Source organism: Chelonia mydas, chromosome 1 (genome assembly GCF_015237465.2).
Source record: "Chelonia mydas isolate rCheMyd1 chromosome 1, rCheMyd1.pri.v2, whole genome shotgun sequence".
Lineage (NCBI taxonomy): Eukaryota > Metazoa > Chordata > Testudines > Cheloniidae > Chelonia > Chelonia mydas.
In genome coordinates this window covers 229,258,607-229,276,155 of record NC_057849.1, presented here as the reverse complement: position 1 = coordinate 229,276,155, position 17,549 = coordinate 229,258,607, and the positions used below count along the sequence as shown (strand labels likewise).

The 17,549-nt window shown below is 39.2% G+C and overlaps 1 protein-coding gene across 1 annotated transcript in view; it reads right to left on the bottom strand.

Moving 5' to 3' along the window:
• Nucleotides 1-17,549, bottom strand: part of LMNTD1 (lamin tail domain containing 1) — a 299,068-nt gene that overhangs the window by 105,191 nt on the left and 176,328 nt on the right. The window lies entirely within an intron of this gene.

The window sequence follows — 17,549 nt, the reverse complement described above, 5'->3', positions numbered from 1 at the left end:
TCAAATGCTGAACTCCACATGGGGGCAGTTAATTTCATGTGTAATTTGTTTATGTCAGGCAATAATGCACATTCTCATAGGCGAGTCTCGTGTTAATAACAAGGCCACCAGTGGATTATGAGAATACTTTCCATGTGGTGATAACTGTGCTAATTAAGCAGACTTAAAAATCTATCAAGCACCCTAGTATATTATAGTGCTACTTAAATGTTCAATAATGAAAATAATAATAATAAACTGACTCAGTGAGCAGCCTTAGAGAAACCACAGCCCCTCTTACACGCTTCTCTAACGTAAGACAACAGCAGTAGATCAGCAACACAGCCCCTGGCTTCTGCAGGACATGCTATAGCTTTGTTAACAAGCAAATTTTTAAACTGACCATTTATGTGACCAATTCTAGCTCTAACCAAGGGCCTAATCCAAAATCTAACAGGTATGACATAAAAATTGATCATATCAATCTCTTTTAGCTGATGTTACCTGCTTCTTAAATACCTTTACGGCTGAGCTGCAACAGGCCAATGCCTGGCAGGTGCTTGGCCAGCCCCCAGAGTGCCCTTGGATAGTAGACAGCTGCTTACCTATTTTTGATTACATAGAACATTTTAATAGGGATTCCCCACTGGAAACGGAGAACTGGCTGCCTGTCCAAAGTTCCAGTGAACTCTGTGTTTTCCTTTCTATTGTTCAGGTATTGCTTTGGAACACAGCCATCAGCTGGTGTAGTCAACAGTAGAATGCCAATGTTTCAACACTGGAAGAGGTGAGAGACTTACTTCAGGAGATAACTGCAGAATTAGTATTCAGTCCGTCTCTTGCTTTGCATTTCTGGATTCCCAAAAAAGCAGATATTGTAGCATTATTCTCAGCCATAAAGACGCAGTTTAGTAGGTTTCCTCCCATACAGATCCTTCCAATTTTGAAATGCCACAATTAAATAAATGATAGAGTTATAAGAATAGCATAGTAAGCTCATTTCTACTGAATTCAAAGAAGAGAAGTTTTTCAGAATCATACTGCCAACTTTGTAGAGATGTCACTTCCAAGGCAGACCGTGGCTATATCTACAACGTGAGCTAGAGGTGTGAGTCCCATGCTTGTGTACACATACTGGCACTCGCTCTCCTCAAGCAAGCGTGAGGATAAACAGCAGTGAAGTTGCACTCGCATGGTTAGTGCCCGTGGAGGCACAGCTTAGCCGTGCTGGTATAAACCCGCCTGAGATGAGTGGGTGTGTACGCCGTATGGCTGCACCAGGTCTCCACCGCCGCTCTCTGTGCTGCCACGGCTACACTGACATTTGGATTCACGCTAGCTCGCTGAAAATTAGTGTGAGTATGTGTACACGGAGCGTATCAGAAAAATCCCCGGCTGTTATAAATTGGCACAGCGCCATTAACTTCAGTGGTGCTACTCTGTACACCAGCTGGTTATCTGGCCCTGTAGGCATCTGTCTGTAAATTTGGTATTTTTAAAAACAATAATAAAACTGCTCCAACTGTTCCTTTAAAAAACTTCAAATCAGTCCAAAAATGAAATTTGTATCAAAAATAAATTAAAACTGCGTAATATTGTGTCAACAGCTCTGCAGTGGTGCACGGTGCTTAAATTACAAATTTAATTTACACCTGTGTAAATGAGAAATAACTCTACTGAAGTTAATGTGACAGAGATTGAAGTCTGTCTCGGGGTCCCTACCTTGAAGAAATTGTAATCCAAGTCCCTCCCAAGGACAAGGTATTCTGCCATAATATTCAATATTTGAAGAGTGGAAGAGCTATCCCAGTTTTATGGTTGATTTAACTGAGAGATTCATCCTCACTGGGTCATACTAAACATATATGCAGAACTAGTTAAAAGCCAACTCCCATTCTCAAGCATCTTCACAAAAGTCATCACATGAAATCTAAAGAGTTTTGTAGTAGGCATGTTACCTACTACTTTAGCGATAGTAGATTTGGTGGTTGGGGTTTCTCCATTACCCTAGGGAAGACAGAAGGGTATTAAAAGCTTTAGCACACCCTGCTCCTGAGTCTGGAGTCCCATGTACACTTTTATTATTTTTTAAAAATATTTTTTAGTTTGCCACTAAGTGTAAGTTTAATTTTGTCAGATAGAAAAAGCAATTGGGACAGATGTCAATTTAGCTAAAACCATTTATACCAGCTGAGGATCTGTCCCACTATCTGACTTGAGGTTGAACACACATCAGCATGCTGAAAGGATCAGTGGCTGCAGTCTATGAAGGGAGCAAAGAAGTTCCTAGTTCCCAAAGGAGAATTTTAGCAGAGGCACTGCAATATGTACCTTTCTATACTTATTTAACAGGACAGTTGTAAACTGACCAAAGAGCAATGAAAATAAAGACTATACTCTCAGTCCTTAAAGGGACATGGAAACATTTTCTGTAGTATCTGGCTGGTGAATCTTGCCCATATGCCCAGGGTTTAGCTGATCGCCATATTTGGGGTCGGGAAGGAATTTTCCTCCAGGGCAGATTGGAAGAGGCCCTGGAGGTTTTTCGCCTTCCTTTGTAGCATGGGGCACGGGTCACTTGCTGGAGGATTCTCTGCTCCTTGAAGTCTTTAAACCACGATTTGAGGACTTCAATAACTCAGACATAGGTGAGAGGTTTTTCGCAGGAGTGGGTGGGTGAGATTCTGTGGCCTGCGTTGTGCAGGAGGTCGGACCAGATGATCATAATGGTCCCTTCTGACCTTAGTATCTATGAATCTATTACTCTCTATAGAAAAGTGAGAAAAAAGTTATGGTAGAATATAAAGGACTCTAGTTCCCTCTGTTTCTGCTTCTTTCAAAACAAGACCCTGACAAGGTTTTATGAACCCCTGGATGTCTGTTAGGTTGGGCTAATGAATCATAGCAAATGCAAGAAATGTCAGCAGCAGTATGCCAACCTGCATCACATTCTGTTCTCCTGCCATACATTTAAAAAAATATAGTGGAATGGTAGATTCTAAAGTCACTCCTAGGTTTTGAAAGCAAAATTCCACTCTCCCTGGGTCTGTGTATACCAAACCATTGGGACAAATGGAATCGCCTGACTAATCATATAAAATGGCCATGTTACATTTCGAAGTAGGTTGTACTTAGGAAATCTGCATCCCAGCCAACTCACTGAGATCATTTAATAAGCTCTCTGATGCAGAACTGATGGGAAAATTGATACTAGCTGGGGGAAATAATTGGAAGAAATATCATTCTAGGTGGGCCCGTAGGCAGGAACTACAGAATGCCTCTCGTTGGTAAGTCATTATCCCCCTGGTTGCAGTTTTTTATTTATGCTCAGCTTGCACTTCTCTGGGTTTCTATAATGCCAAAATTGCCATGAATATGGTTCTTTCATTGCAGCCTGAGAGGCAAGAATTGCAATTCACCAATATTTCTGACATTTCAGCTAATGTATTTAAGCTGATCTGCACCGTTTGCACAAGTGTTCATTGTGAATGATTTTTGTAAAATCTATTTCTTTTTGCCACAAAAACCAAAGAAAAGCAAAATGTGGTATAAATAAAGTGATGCTGTAAAGATAAAATACCCTTTTTTTAATCGGTTTACTAGGTAACTAACACCATAGTTCATTAAAACAGAACATATTTTTAAAATCCCATTTACTTTTCTCTACTTTGTTTCATTTCACTCCACGATGACAATGAAGCAAACACTGTCATTTTTTATTTTATGGTTCTCTGCCACAGACAGAATGTTGTTGTATGTGAGCTTCCAGAACCACATGGGAGTGTTTAACCTCACTGACGTGCCAACCAAAAAGCCTGTTTTAACTGAACATTTGTATTAATGATTATTATTTATACAGCAGCAGATGCTAGGAGCCCCAATCACAGACCAGGATCCCATTGTGCTAGGTGCTGTACAAACACAGAACAAAATGACAGTTTCTCAAAGCCACAAAGAGCTTACAATTGGGTCTGATTCTCTTTTACACCAGGGGTCTGTCTACAAAGCAGCTGGGAGCATGGCTCCCAGCATACATAGACCGACACACATAAGCTCTGCTTGAGGTAGCCTGGTAACATTAACAACGTGGCTGTGGCAGCATGGACAGCAACTCGACGAGGGCGTCAAACGGGATTGTAATCGGGTGGCTACCCTGAGCAATCATGGCCACACAGCTATTTTTAGCATGCTGGCTTGAGGAGAGCTAACACATCAGACTACCCACCCTGGGATGCACCCTCCCAGCTGCAGTGTAGACATACCCTATGTCTCCTTTACACTGCTCTAGCAGTAAAAAATGGTCTTAAACTGTGCATAAATGTCAATTGTACCAGAGCAGTGTAAAACGGCCTTAGTCTAATGAGAATCAGGTCTATTAGCTTTAAAGATTTTTTTTAACCAAACCTTAAATTTCAGCTTGTGACAGTATCTTAAGAATTCTCTCCTGGACGGAGAATGATCTAGTGATTGAACTGGGGGATTGGGAATCAGGAAACCTGCGGGGGAAAGAGAGAGAATCAATCCCCAGGATTGGATAGTGGAGGCGGGAGTTTTGTGATGACTTCTAAGACCACAACTGATATTGCTTTGCAGGGATGCAGTGAGGTTTACTTAATCCATGTTTGTAATGCACTTTCTGGTCCTTGGATGGAATGCAAATTATGATGTTAAATCCAAGACAATAAGTGACACCACAGAAGCAAAGTAAACCATTAGAAAACCCAACCCATATGTCATGATGACAGAAAGAGAAGATGAGCCACTAAAAATACAGAGGAAAAACATTTCAAAAATGGTAAATAGAGAGGGAAAAAGAGCTGGAAAAATCCATAGTTGAAACATCATAATAGGACTCTGTCCAAATGTTAGATCATGAAACCTCTGAAAAAGAACTATTTTTACTTGCTTTAAGCTCTTTTACCCACTTCTTATTAACAACATTCCCGCAAACAGATGAACTGTTTCGTCCATTGTATCAGATAAGCTCCACTACCAATTAAATCAACCTACGCACTCTTTACAAAGTCATACAGTGGATGCTGTTAGAAGCAAGAGGGAAATGGTGCTGAAAGTACAGTAGGGTCCCTGTCACCCCAGAGCTCTCTCTGAATGTGACAGAGTGTAGGCTGCCAACACTCAGATGCATCCTAGACAGGGAAAGGGCCTCTAGGCATTAATGTAATACAAATAATTAATAAATTATAATGTCAAAGGCCACATTTTTCCTGTAGGGTGGGGACCTGCTTCATGGGTTCAGCCTATTGCCCTTTTAAGTTAAATGGGGCTAAGTGGCGACTGAGAAACACTTCATCTTTCTTCGCTTTCCCACACCCACTATGGGGTAGTTTCTCAGATCTTCTAGTTGCTTCTGTTGTGTTCATAGACAATGGGCCTTTGAGAGAACAGAGCAGTCTAGGTTAAGGTTCGGGGACTGAAACAGTTATTGTGTGTATGGCACAGTCTGATCTCTGGGATAGGAAACAATTTTTAGCCAGTATTTTTGAAAAATGTTTCTGTAAACACATTTATGCTGGCTGATGGAGATGGGACACAACTTTGTTAATAGCACTGTAGAAACAACATTGGCAGAAACTGTTTCTATAAATTATGTTTAACCACCATTTCTTACCCTCCAGGGGAGTCAACAGATACATTCCATCACAGTGAATTGCTGAGTAAAGCTGTGCTTACTCTAAGCTATATCCAGAAATGAACATATGCCACAAAGTACAGAGCCAAATTTCTCTAAACTTTGAATGTTTGGATCCAGAGTTTTTGTTCAGTCCGATTTGTACATATATTTCAACATAATAGCTTCCCTACAATTCTTCCATTTTTTCCTCTGGCACTGAAAATGAAACATACTGGCATGCTGATCGCTGAGTTGCAAGCATCACCCAATACTGCACTTCAGAGAGCTATGTTCTTGCCCATGACTATGCAGGTGCTTAAGGAGGGCCAATGCACAATGTATGAGGAGAGCGATGCAGGATGTTGCAAATAAACAGTAACTAACCATAATGCATAAAAGTGCAGCAGCTTGGTATGTTATTGCCACAGTACATACAGCATGAACACAAAGGCCAAGGCTTTAGGGAAAAGGACTGCAGCTAGCTCAAAAAAATGGCAAGCTCCGATGTTATCAGAAGCAAACACACACACACATACACACACACACAAACCAATAGCAGAAAGCACATTACTCCTGAGGAAAGCAGCAGTCACAACACCCTGTGCAGGCATTTGGGTGTATTGCCAGAATTTGGCCCACAGAATCAATTTCAAATTCTGCTGACCTGAAATTGAGCCTCAGTTGTGACTCAGGAGAGTCATTTATAAATAGAAATAGAATTTTGTAGATAATGTAAGTCTATTGTCACCAAAGGCCAGTTTGTACAATATATATTTATTTGTGTTATTCAATACCAAGGCAGCTAATACCAGGCCAAAAGTCTGAACAGATTGCTTGCCATATTCAAGACCAACAGCAGATAACTGGACTGAAGGAAATGCAATCAATCTTGATTTCAACACTACAGTAGTGGATAACAGCCACAGCTGTTTTGGATGTGACAGAATGTATGAGAGCACATAATGTAACCTGCTGTAAATAGAGGTGGGCCTAAATCAGAACTTCAAATATGACCCCATTTCTGCCCTCCTAATATCAGTGGGCAGAGTTCTGAATTTAAACTTCAGATTTGAACCTTCTGTGGTTGTGATTCCAGGTCAGACTCAAAACTAGATGGAGCCTATTTTCCAGATCCTGTTCAAAGGAGACATGAGAATGGAAATTTCACAAGCACAGCTAATCTCACAAGTTTTAATGAACTATGACTTCTGCCATTTTTTAGCTGAAATCTCATTAATATGTCAAATCTGAACCTGGACACAAGTTCTGGTTCAGCAATGAACCTGAATTTCAATCCTTACCCCAAATCTAATCTGAATAATACAAACATCTCCTTAACCCATCTTGGGGGGGAAGAGAGAGGGGAGGAAAGAGAGAAAAGAAACCTGTTTGTTGCAGCTTAGAGACTTGGGCGCATAGGGCACATTGATTTTTATCTACTTTTACATCAGTGTAAACCTGAAGCAACTCCATTTACATCAATGTAATTACACCAAGATACATCAAAGAGACAGATTCAGGCCATCAGGACTCGCTGCCAAATTTAATGGCATGATTTAAAAGAGAAAGAGAGAGAGAGAGAGAGAAAAAGTCTTACCATTAAGGTTCTATTAATCCAGCAGTTCCCTTGGGTAGTACATACCTGTTTACAAACATTTGGATTACCTAGACAATTTTAATGGGTTTTCTCATTGGAAATGGAGAACCCATTGTCTGTTCAAAATTTCAATGAACTCTAGGTCTTCCTTTCTCCAACTCTTCAAGTATTGCTTTGGAACACACAAGAATTTATTGGTGTCATCAGCAGCAAAGTGATGAATTCCATAGCTTCAGCACAGAGTATGGGCTTACTTTAGGAGATAACACTTGCAGTATTGTTTAGCCCATCTATGTTTGTGTTTTTTGATTCTGACAAGCAATATTGTTGCAGCATTCTCTGCAATTAAGAGGGAATTTAATAGGTTTCCTCCCACAATGATTTTTTTCTAATTCTGCTATGCAAGATTAAATAAATAAGATTGTAGTTGTTGCACAGTAAATTTATTTTACTTGATTAAAAGAGAAGGCTTTCAGTTTGGGAGTTTGGACAGTGTGGCAATATTAGAACACAGATCCTGAGGTAACCATCAGCTACTCTTGGCATACGCAAATGATGAGTAAAAGGAACCATTTGTTTTTCCATTTAATGTGTAACTTTCAAAAAGGAGTGTACACCAGATGTGGCATTAGTGCAAATGTGAATGAAGTATGGTGTTTATGGTTGTGCAGTAGTGTGGTGGGGGGAAAACAGACACTGGGGGACAATTTTTTTTTTTAAATATGGAGCATTTACACTTTTCCTCTGAAAAAGCCGGTGAATATTTACAAGTAAAAATAGCCAAGAAAATCCAATTCTTCTTCAAAGAGTTGCGGTGCTAAATGTGGGGATTAAATGAAATAATTAAAGTGTGCACAGAGATATTTTAGTCATAAGAACATAAGAACAGCCGTACTGGGTTAGACCAATGGATCATCTAACACAGTATCCTGTCTTTCAACAATGGTCAGTGCCAGGTGTTTCAGAGGGAATGAACAGAACAGGGCAGCGATCCATCCTGTTTTCTACTCCCAGCTTCTGGCTGTCAGAGGCTAAGGACACCTAGAGTATGGGTTACATACCTGACCATCTTAGGTAATAGCCATTGATGGACCTAACTTCCATGAACTTACCTAATTCTTTTTGAAGTTATAGTTTTGGCCTTCACAACATCCTCTGGCAACAAGTTCCACAGGTTGACTGTGCATTGTGTGGAGAAATACTTCCTTTTCCTTGTTTTAAACCTGCTGCTTAGTAATTTCATTGTGTGACCCCTGGTTCTTATCTTGTATGTTATTATTCACTTTCTCCAGACCATTCACGATATTACAGACCTCAATCACATTCCCCTTAGTCATCTATTTTTCAAGCTGAAAATTCCCAGTCTTTTTAATTTTTCCTCAGATGGAAGCTGTTCCATACCCCCTAATCATTTTTGTTGCCATTCTCTGTACCTTTTCCAATTCTAATATATCTTTTTTGAGATGGTGCAACCAGCACTGCACACAGTATTCAAGGTATGGGCATATTGTGGATTTATACAGTGACATGATGATATTTACTGTCTTCTGATCCATCCCTTTACTAATGGTTCCTAACATTCTGTTAGCTTTCTTGACTGCCACTGCACACAGAGTGGATATTTTCAGAGAAATATCAATAATGACTCCAAGATCTCTTTCTTGAGTGGTAACAGCTAATTTACATCCCATCATTTTGTATGTACAGTTGAGATTATGTTGTCCAATGTACATTGCTTTGCATTTATCAATATTGAATTTCATCTGCCATTTTGTTGCCCAGTCATCCAGTTTTGCGAGATCCCTTTGTAACTTTTCACAGTCAGCTTTGGATTTAACTATTGTGAGTAATTCTGTATCACCTGCAAACTTTGCCATCTCACTGTTTACCCCTTTTTCCAGATCTTTTATGAATATGTTGAATGGCACTGGTCCTGGTAGAGATCCCTGGAGGACTCCACTATTTCCATCCCTCCATTCTGAAAACTGACCGTTTATTCCTACCCTTTGTTTCCTGTCTTTTAAGCAGTTACTGATCCAGAAGAGGACCTTCTCTCCTATCCCGTGACTGCTTACTTTTGCTTAAGAGCCTTTGGTAAGGGACCTTGTCAAAGGCTTTTTGAAAGTCCAGGTACATTATATACACTGGATCACCCTTGTGCATGTTTGTTGACCAGCCTCCAAGAATTTCAATAGATTGGTGGATCATGATTTCCCTTTACAAAAGCTGTGTTGACTCTTCTCCAACAAATCATGTTCATCAATGTGTCTGATAATTCTGTTCTTTCCTGTAGTTTCAATAAATCTGGCTAGTAATGAAGTTAGGCTTACTGGCCTGTGATTGCCAGGATCAGTTCTGAAGCCTTTTAAAAATGGTGTCACATTAGCCATCCTCAGTCATCTGGTACAGAAGCTGTTGTAAGTGATAGTTACATACCAGAGTTAGTAGTTCTGCAGTTTCATATTTGAGTTCCTTCAGAACTCTTGAATGAATATCACCTGGTCCTGGTGACTTATTACTGTTTAATTATCATTTATTCCAAAACCTCCTCTACTGACACCTCAATCTGGGACAGTTCCTCAGAATCTCCCTCACATCCTCTGCAGTGAAAACCGATGCAAAGAATTCTCTGAAATGGCCTCATCTTCCTTGAGTGCTCCTTTAGCACCCCAATTGTCCAATGGCCCCACTGATTATTTGGCAGGCTTCCTGCTTCTGATCTACTTAAAACATTTTTTGCTGTTAGTTTTTGCCTCTCTTGCTAGTTGCTCTTCAAATTCTTTTTTGGCTTCACTAATTATACTTTTTACACTTGACTTGCCAGAGTTTATGCTCCTTTCTGTTTTCCTCAGTAGGATTTAACTTTCAGTTTTTAAAAGGATGCCTTTTGGCCTCTAGACCCACACATCTAGGCTGTGGCCATATCTTGCCGCCACTTATTACACATCTCTAAGAACCTCTGTCCACAAGGTTAGAACTTTTGCCCATGCCCTTATCTCATGTCTTGACCTTAGCAACTTCCTCCTTTCTGGCCTCAGCTCCTGCACCCTTGCTCCTCTCAAGTCCATTCATAATGTTAATGATAAGACTGTCTTCTTGGTTCATTATTCTGGCAATGTCAGTCCCCTCCACCGCCTACCACTTCAGCTCTGCATCAAACCAAAATTTATCATCTTTACCTTTAAGGCCCTTCACAGCCTAGGTTTGCCTGTTTTCACTCCACCACTGTTTTCACCCTTTACTTCCAATTAGTCATCTTCTTCCACAAACACCTCTGTTCTTTGCCCTATATTGCCCCGATAAAATCCATACAAATACTGTAATTTTATCTGTCAAGTCCTTCTGTAAGACTCACCTTTGCCATGATGCCCTAAAAACCCTGCCTGCTTATCATGGCTAGGCAGAAGACAAGCTGTGATAGTCTCTCTTTAATCCCTTCCTACTGGTAACTCCTACATTCCTCCTGTTCCCCTCACCCACCCTCTACTTTTATTAAAAGTTATAAAGAAAAGCAACAAAAAGTGGGATTAATGAAAGTGCCAATTATTACCATGTCCTTTTGTTTGAATATTTTCCCCTGCTCCCAACCATTCATCTATTTGTGTCTTTTATTTAGACTATAAACTCTCCAGGGCTGGGAATGTCTCTTTGCGGACATTTGTACAGCAAATATTTGTGCCTCAAGTTTAAACATTTTTGTGCGAGAATTTCATTACTTTTTTTAAAAAAATACTCTTAACATGGAACTGAAGAGCAAAATAGGATTGAGGAGACAATCTTCCCCTTTCTCCTGACTTCCTGAGGTCTAAAAGAGTACCTCACCAATATGCATTTCCTAAGATCCTTTGGAGTGAAGCTTGTCTTCTGTGCACCAAAGAACAGCGCTACCTGGGTAAGTGCACTCATTCCCGGAAAGGTTAGAGGCTTATCTGAGACAACCACCATCTCTGCAATGCCTGTGAGCTTTAGAAGAGGTGCCAATCAGGAGCAGAGGGGTCCAGGTAGAGACAGCAGGGCTCAAGAGAAGCTTAGGAGTGTCAGAGCAGAAGGAAATGGGGAAACACTATTGCTCCCTTGCTTTCTCCACCTGACAAGCTACCTGTAGTTCTCACATCAGATAAGCATCCATCTGCTGCAAACCACAGAGCAGCAATAGAAGACCTGGAGGTCTGCGGGTAGAAAGAAAGCATTTTCCCTGAGGTTTGCCGAAGGGGAAAATACCATCATGCTGGTCTCCTCACAAGACATTTGAAGGACAAATTATATTTTTTCCACTGATAAAAAAAAAAGTTAGCCTGAGGTCTCCAGCAACAGAACTGAGTGATCCCCCCCCCCCCCCCCGAGAATACTACTTTTGGGGCACTGGAACTGCTCAGGAATTTGAGATTAACCCAGTGAATAGTTTTTGACAAAAAAAAGGGGGGGGAGGGGCTTAAAGTCAAAACAGTCCATTTCAACCATTTTGAAAAATGTTGTCTGAACCATTTAGAAAAGTTTAGCTTCAACTTTTCATTACAAAATGGTGTTTTGTTTGGATATTTAACTATTTTTCAAAAAAGGGGGAAAGCCCCTCCCAAAAAAATTTTCAGGTCAAACAAAATATTGTATTCAACCAAAATGGGGTTTTTTTACATTTTTTCCATTTAAAAAAAAAAACAAACCAAAAATCAGTTTTGGTTCAAATTAAACCATTCCCCTCCTCCTCCATTTTGGTCTCCAAACCAAAAGATCAACTATTTGATCAGCTCTATCCCACAATGATTTGGTATTTGTGTGTGGATGACCCAGGTCGGAGTATTAGGAAACCAAAAATAAGGGAGAGAACCCTGTATCAAAGAAAGAGAACCTTTTCAAAGTTCACTTCAACTGTGACAGGTTTCAGAGTAGCAGCCGTGTCAGTCTGTATTCGCAAAAAGAAAAGGAGTACTAGTGGCACCTTAGAGACTAACCAATTTATTTGAGCATAAGCTTTTGTGAGCTACAGCTCACTTCATCAAATAAAGGGAAAATTAAATACACTTAGCTAAGAGCCTCTGATAAGCATTAAAGACTCCAGTCCCGGGTAAAGTAGTCTTAGTCTCAGAAGAAAGTCTCTGATGCACAGATCTGCTCTCGTAACACAGAAATATCTGCAATTGACCTTGGCCCCAAGCCTAATCTACTAATTTGAACCTAATAAGACTTTTTTGGTGATTTTTAGAGTTTGGGTGCCAATGTTGGGTTTATATAGAAATATAGTTGCAACCTTAATTATGGGGTGGTGACTAATGAAAAAAAATAATGCACTTCACACCTAAAGTTTGAGAAAAAGTTGCCAGTTAATGTTTTTTTGTATGATTTCTACAATCCAGTTAGTGATCTGAGCTATTGAGCAGCTCACTTGTTAGTCACATTTTTAGGAGGACCAAAACATAATTAGGTAAAATTTTGAAGAGCATGGAAGTGACTTAGGAGCACAAGTCTCATTTTCAAATGTGACAGACAATTAAAAGCCTAAGTCTCTCCCACCAACAGAAGTTGGTCCAATAAAAGATATCACCTCACCCACCTTTTCTCTTTAAGGCTAGGCAGGACTTAATGACTTTTTAAAATGTTACCTGGCACCAACATTCATGAATTTGTCTTGGGAAAGCAGACAGAACAGAGCTTGCAAAAAGAAAAAAAAACCAACCCAATTTTATTTCTGTGAATAAAAAATTGAATGCAACTATTTCACTAGCAGTTTTGCATAGAAATTTCAATTTTTCAAAGAAAAAAATGTAAATTTAAATTTCATTTTGAATTATTCTCATGGAACAAATCTGAAAGGTTGCAGAAATCTAATTGTTTTTGCAAAACATTTTGATTTCAGAAAAACAGCATTTTCTTACAAGAGGCTTAAATTGCTATAAGGAATAACAACCTCCGGAGTGATATTGTAATGATTAGAGTAGCAAATGCTATAATTGAGATTGAAAAGTAACTTTCATTATTAATGAGTTTTAATTACAGATCATTGATGCTTACAGACTGTCCAATTCATGTTTAAAGTTAAGCACATGCTTCAATGCTTTCCTGAAATGAAACCATAGTGTTGGAGAAGTAAAATAAATAATGACGTAATATAATAATGTTAATTAAATGCAGCCACATTGGTATTATTTAGCATCTTGATCAACATGTGAGATGATCTAAAAGCCTATCTCAGTTTCAGTCAGTGTCCTGTACTGCATATTGTCTCAAACTTTTCATTCCATCTCTGGCTGCCAGAGAATCCAGAAGTAGGTAAATAAACCACCCATAACAGCATACCTCAAAAAGACTCTAGCTGAGATCTTTATTCAGCTTCCAGTGCTCACGGCTCTACAACAGTTAGCTGAGAGATGACCTAAAGCCTGGCAAAGTCTAAGCTTTGTTAATTTTCAAATGCTCTGGATGTTTAGAGATCTTTAGTAGTCCCTGCTGACCAAAGCTAGCTCCTACAGACCTTCTGGGTCTTTCCCATTCATTGCGTAATTTCAACAATCCACCTGCTCCAAAGACATTTCATCAACCGTGGTGCAGTACAAACACAAATAAGTTTCTATTATAAATTTGTTTTATGATGTTTAGATAGAGGCCAACACACTAACCTGTAGTTATTCTGCCTACACAGTTCTGCAGACAATAGTATATACCGGAAAATTCCAGCAATTCCTTCCCTCAGGTTACAATAATCTTGCCACCAATTTATCCTCTATCCATCACCAATCTCATTGTCATTTTACAGATGGCAATAGCATACATGTTGGTCACACCACCTTTCCAAACCCTTTGGCGTCTGATGAAAATATAATATGCATAATTAAAAAGTCACTTTGTTTTGGCATGCAAATTCATTACTTTTCTTACATAAAAATGCACAAAGCACAAATGTTTCATGACAACTAAAATAACTGTTCATTGTTTAAAACTTGGAACATGCTCAATTATACATTTCTCTGCTTTATTTTTTAATAGTCAGCACCTAAACATCTCCAGGCTATATTAATATGCAGTATTTGGGAATTTAGAAAATGAGAGTTTACAGTTTTTGACAGATTTCACCCAGATCCCATAATGTTTGCCAACATTACATCCCCTAAATTAATTCTGTTATAGATATGCAAAAGCAACTGACATGATTTTCTTCTATTAACATAGCAAACTGGAAGCTGCTGCTTTGGTTTGGATGCTGACTCCAACAACTTAGTTCAGGGCCTGTCATCTTTTATTTTTAAGGCATAACTCAAATGCAGAAATATCTTGCCACATTAGGGTTTCTTTCTCCAAGTACACGAAATCAGATCTTCATTTAAGCTGTTCAAATGGGAGGGAAATCGGAGAGGTGAGGAGATCTTTGGAAAGTTGTTAGATAAAGTGGATTTTTTAACCCTTTATGGTCAATTATGAAGATTATATATTAAAACTTGGCAGTTATGGATAGCTCCCCTGTGATTCCATCAACTGACAAAAGAAAACACACTGCACACTTATCAAGAAAAACTATCCAGAAATGTACTATAATAGCTTCATTAGATGAATAAATATTGACTAAATAAGACTAAAGTGGAGGGAGGCTGGGAACAGTAAATCACCCATGCTCTTCAATATAAATCAGGGGCAAAACTTCAACCCATGGAGCCAATAGTACTACTCATATGCTTAAATTTAAGCACCTGAAGAAGTATTTGTAGTACTGGGACTTTAGTGATTAGTTTATGTTTTCAAGGACATCTTTCTTCTTGCAAAAGCAGCATTAGAGCTTACTTTTGAAAACATGCACATTGAAATCAATCCTGCAATACGTTGGGTACACATTAGGATTTAGATTCAAGTAACTTTAGTTTGTCAAATATTTAACAAAGTTATCATCTGGAAGCTAGGAGATGTCCAATGCAGTGTGCTGGCTTGCAGCCAAAAGGGTATTTGCGTAAGGTCACTAAACTCTGCCCCCACCTCTTAGGGTTACTTTCCCAGTGTCCCAATTAACTCGCTGACATGAGGAGGTGTACTAAACAATTAAGACATTTATATCTTCAGCCTATACAGAAGTTTGCCTACCAGTTCCTCATCACATGGCACTTTCTTACGTCATGTTTTTGAGAGATATCTACTTGTGGTTATCAACAAATTGGTACAAGACATGTACACACTAAACAAGACCCCAAGATCAAGGTGCAAACTGTAGCTAATATGATGGAACTCCTAATTGGAGAAGTGTGTCCCCTGGGATGGAGTAGGGGGAGTCACTGATCCCTACAAAAGATGCTAATCATCCGGAAGGAATGCGGGGGTGGCTCTTGCATCAATACAACACCTGGAGTTGCATCCTGCTCTCTTCCCTGGACTGGCCACCCAAAGAAGGAGAGGTGAAAGACTCCGACCACTAGCTAAGCCAAGCCTGAAGTCTACAGCACAGAGAGAAAAGACCAAAAGTCTCCCCCCCACAATACAAACACACACACACACACACACACACGAAAGAGCTTCAAGTTACATCTTATCAATACAGAGATCCCTTCTGTAAAGCAATTTGAGAATGCTTAAATCACTCCAACACCCATTAGTGTGTATGAATGCTTTGTGTGTCACTAACTATTCCCCAAAGTGGACACAACACCTAAGTCTGCTATCTATACCATAAGAGATATCTGCCTTAAACCAGTGTCATTCTAAAGCTGCTAAAAATGCAGGATTTTAGAAACCATTCTGGATCTGTGTAGGAAGACAACCAGAAAGAAGCAGGTATTGTGTTAAAGCGGGAGGAGAAATAGACTAAATAAATTAAAGCTTGATATGATTTCCATGAACAGTGAAGCATAACAGGAGAGAGCAGCCAGAGGAGGAAGTTCCCAGGAAATCAGTTTAAGAACTGTACTTCCTTAAAACGAAGGCAAGTAACAGCCTCTGCCTTTAAAAGTCTCTTAGCTAAATGGCTCAAATCAATGGGAATGGTTTCTCCCCTCAACCTTCCTTTAAAATCCCGAGAGAATTGTTTTCTTTAACTTGTTCATGATAATTAGATGTAATTACTAATTGTAGTAGCTGACAATCCAGACAGACTGAACCATTGGTTTACTGATTATATTTCAATTATAATTTTAATTTGACTATTGCATGGTACCATTGTAAATTAGGTTAGGTAAAATATAAATTAAACTAGTTAGTGACATATTTCGCTTAACTCATATTTGTTCTTATAACTGCTTGCTTCATCTTTTCATGCATTTATAAAAAGATATACTGAACTGGTTCATCTCTCAAAAGTTCAATGCAGACAAAGTAGCCTACGGAGTGGAAAAAGGTGAAACCATTAACAATCATTCCTGAGCCCAATCTACATTTTAATTACTTAAAATAACACCCTAGTATTCCTACACATTTCTAGGTCCCCAAATTCTGCAAGGGACCACGGCCAAGGTTTCTGAGCATCCCAACAGCCAGCTCTGGTTGTCTCTCTCATTGGGGATTGCTATTTTAGTTATTTTTCTCAGCAGTGATTCTTCTGCTAATGATGCAAAGTGGGACTGAAAGTTATCAGCTTCCCAGGAGGAATGCTTGAAATCAAAAAGATGCAAGCTGTTGGAAGCTACAATCTATCATTTAAATTATAGTTGAGGTTGCCTGACACTTTACATTGTAAGATCTTATTTTTGGTTGCTTATAACTTGGCCAAACATTAGCCATTCAGGGTGAAATTTTCCATCCTGGGCATCTGCCTCAGGCTATTTTTGGAAAGTTTCAGCAAAAATGGTTCAGCAATTTCCACGAACAAGATTATGGGGAAAAATTCAGTATTTTGCCCATCTTAAAAAAATGTTACCACTATTTCATTGAGAAGCTTTAGCACCTCCATGCTTTGGAGGAAGGACTTGAATTTTAGCTGGGGTTGGGAAAACTCTGTAATATCAGGATCTACCTTTTGTTTGTATCAGTTAACATCTTGTATCCAGAAAGGAGCGAATGAGGATCTGAATAAAGTGTCATCACAGTGGATCACTTCACTTGGTTTGTCCAAGCCTACCCTACCACTGAAAAAATCAGGCAACGCTATGAAAAGGTCTTCAATTACTTTGTTTTAAAAGTTGGCTTCACCAAAAGGATTCATCATGATAAAGGGGCAGGGTTTGAAAATAACTTATCCACAAGGCACAGAAATAGGTACTTGGCATAGCATGGGACAACTGTGAGGTCAACTCCGCATGCCAAGTACCTATTTCTGTACCTCATCCTGTTTTCTATCCAAGACTGATATTATATTGGTAAATGAAGTTCTATTGACTTATGGCATGGATATCATTCTAGACTGAATGTTTTATAGTTCTGGATAATTTATGTTGT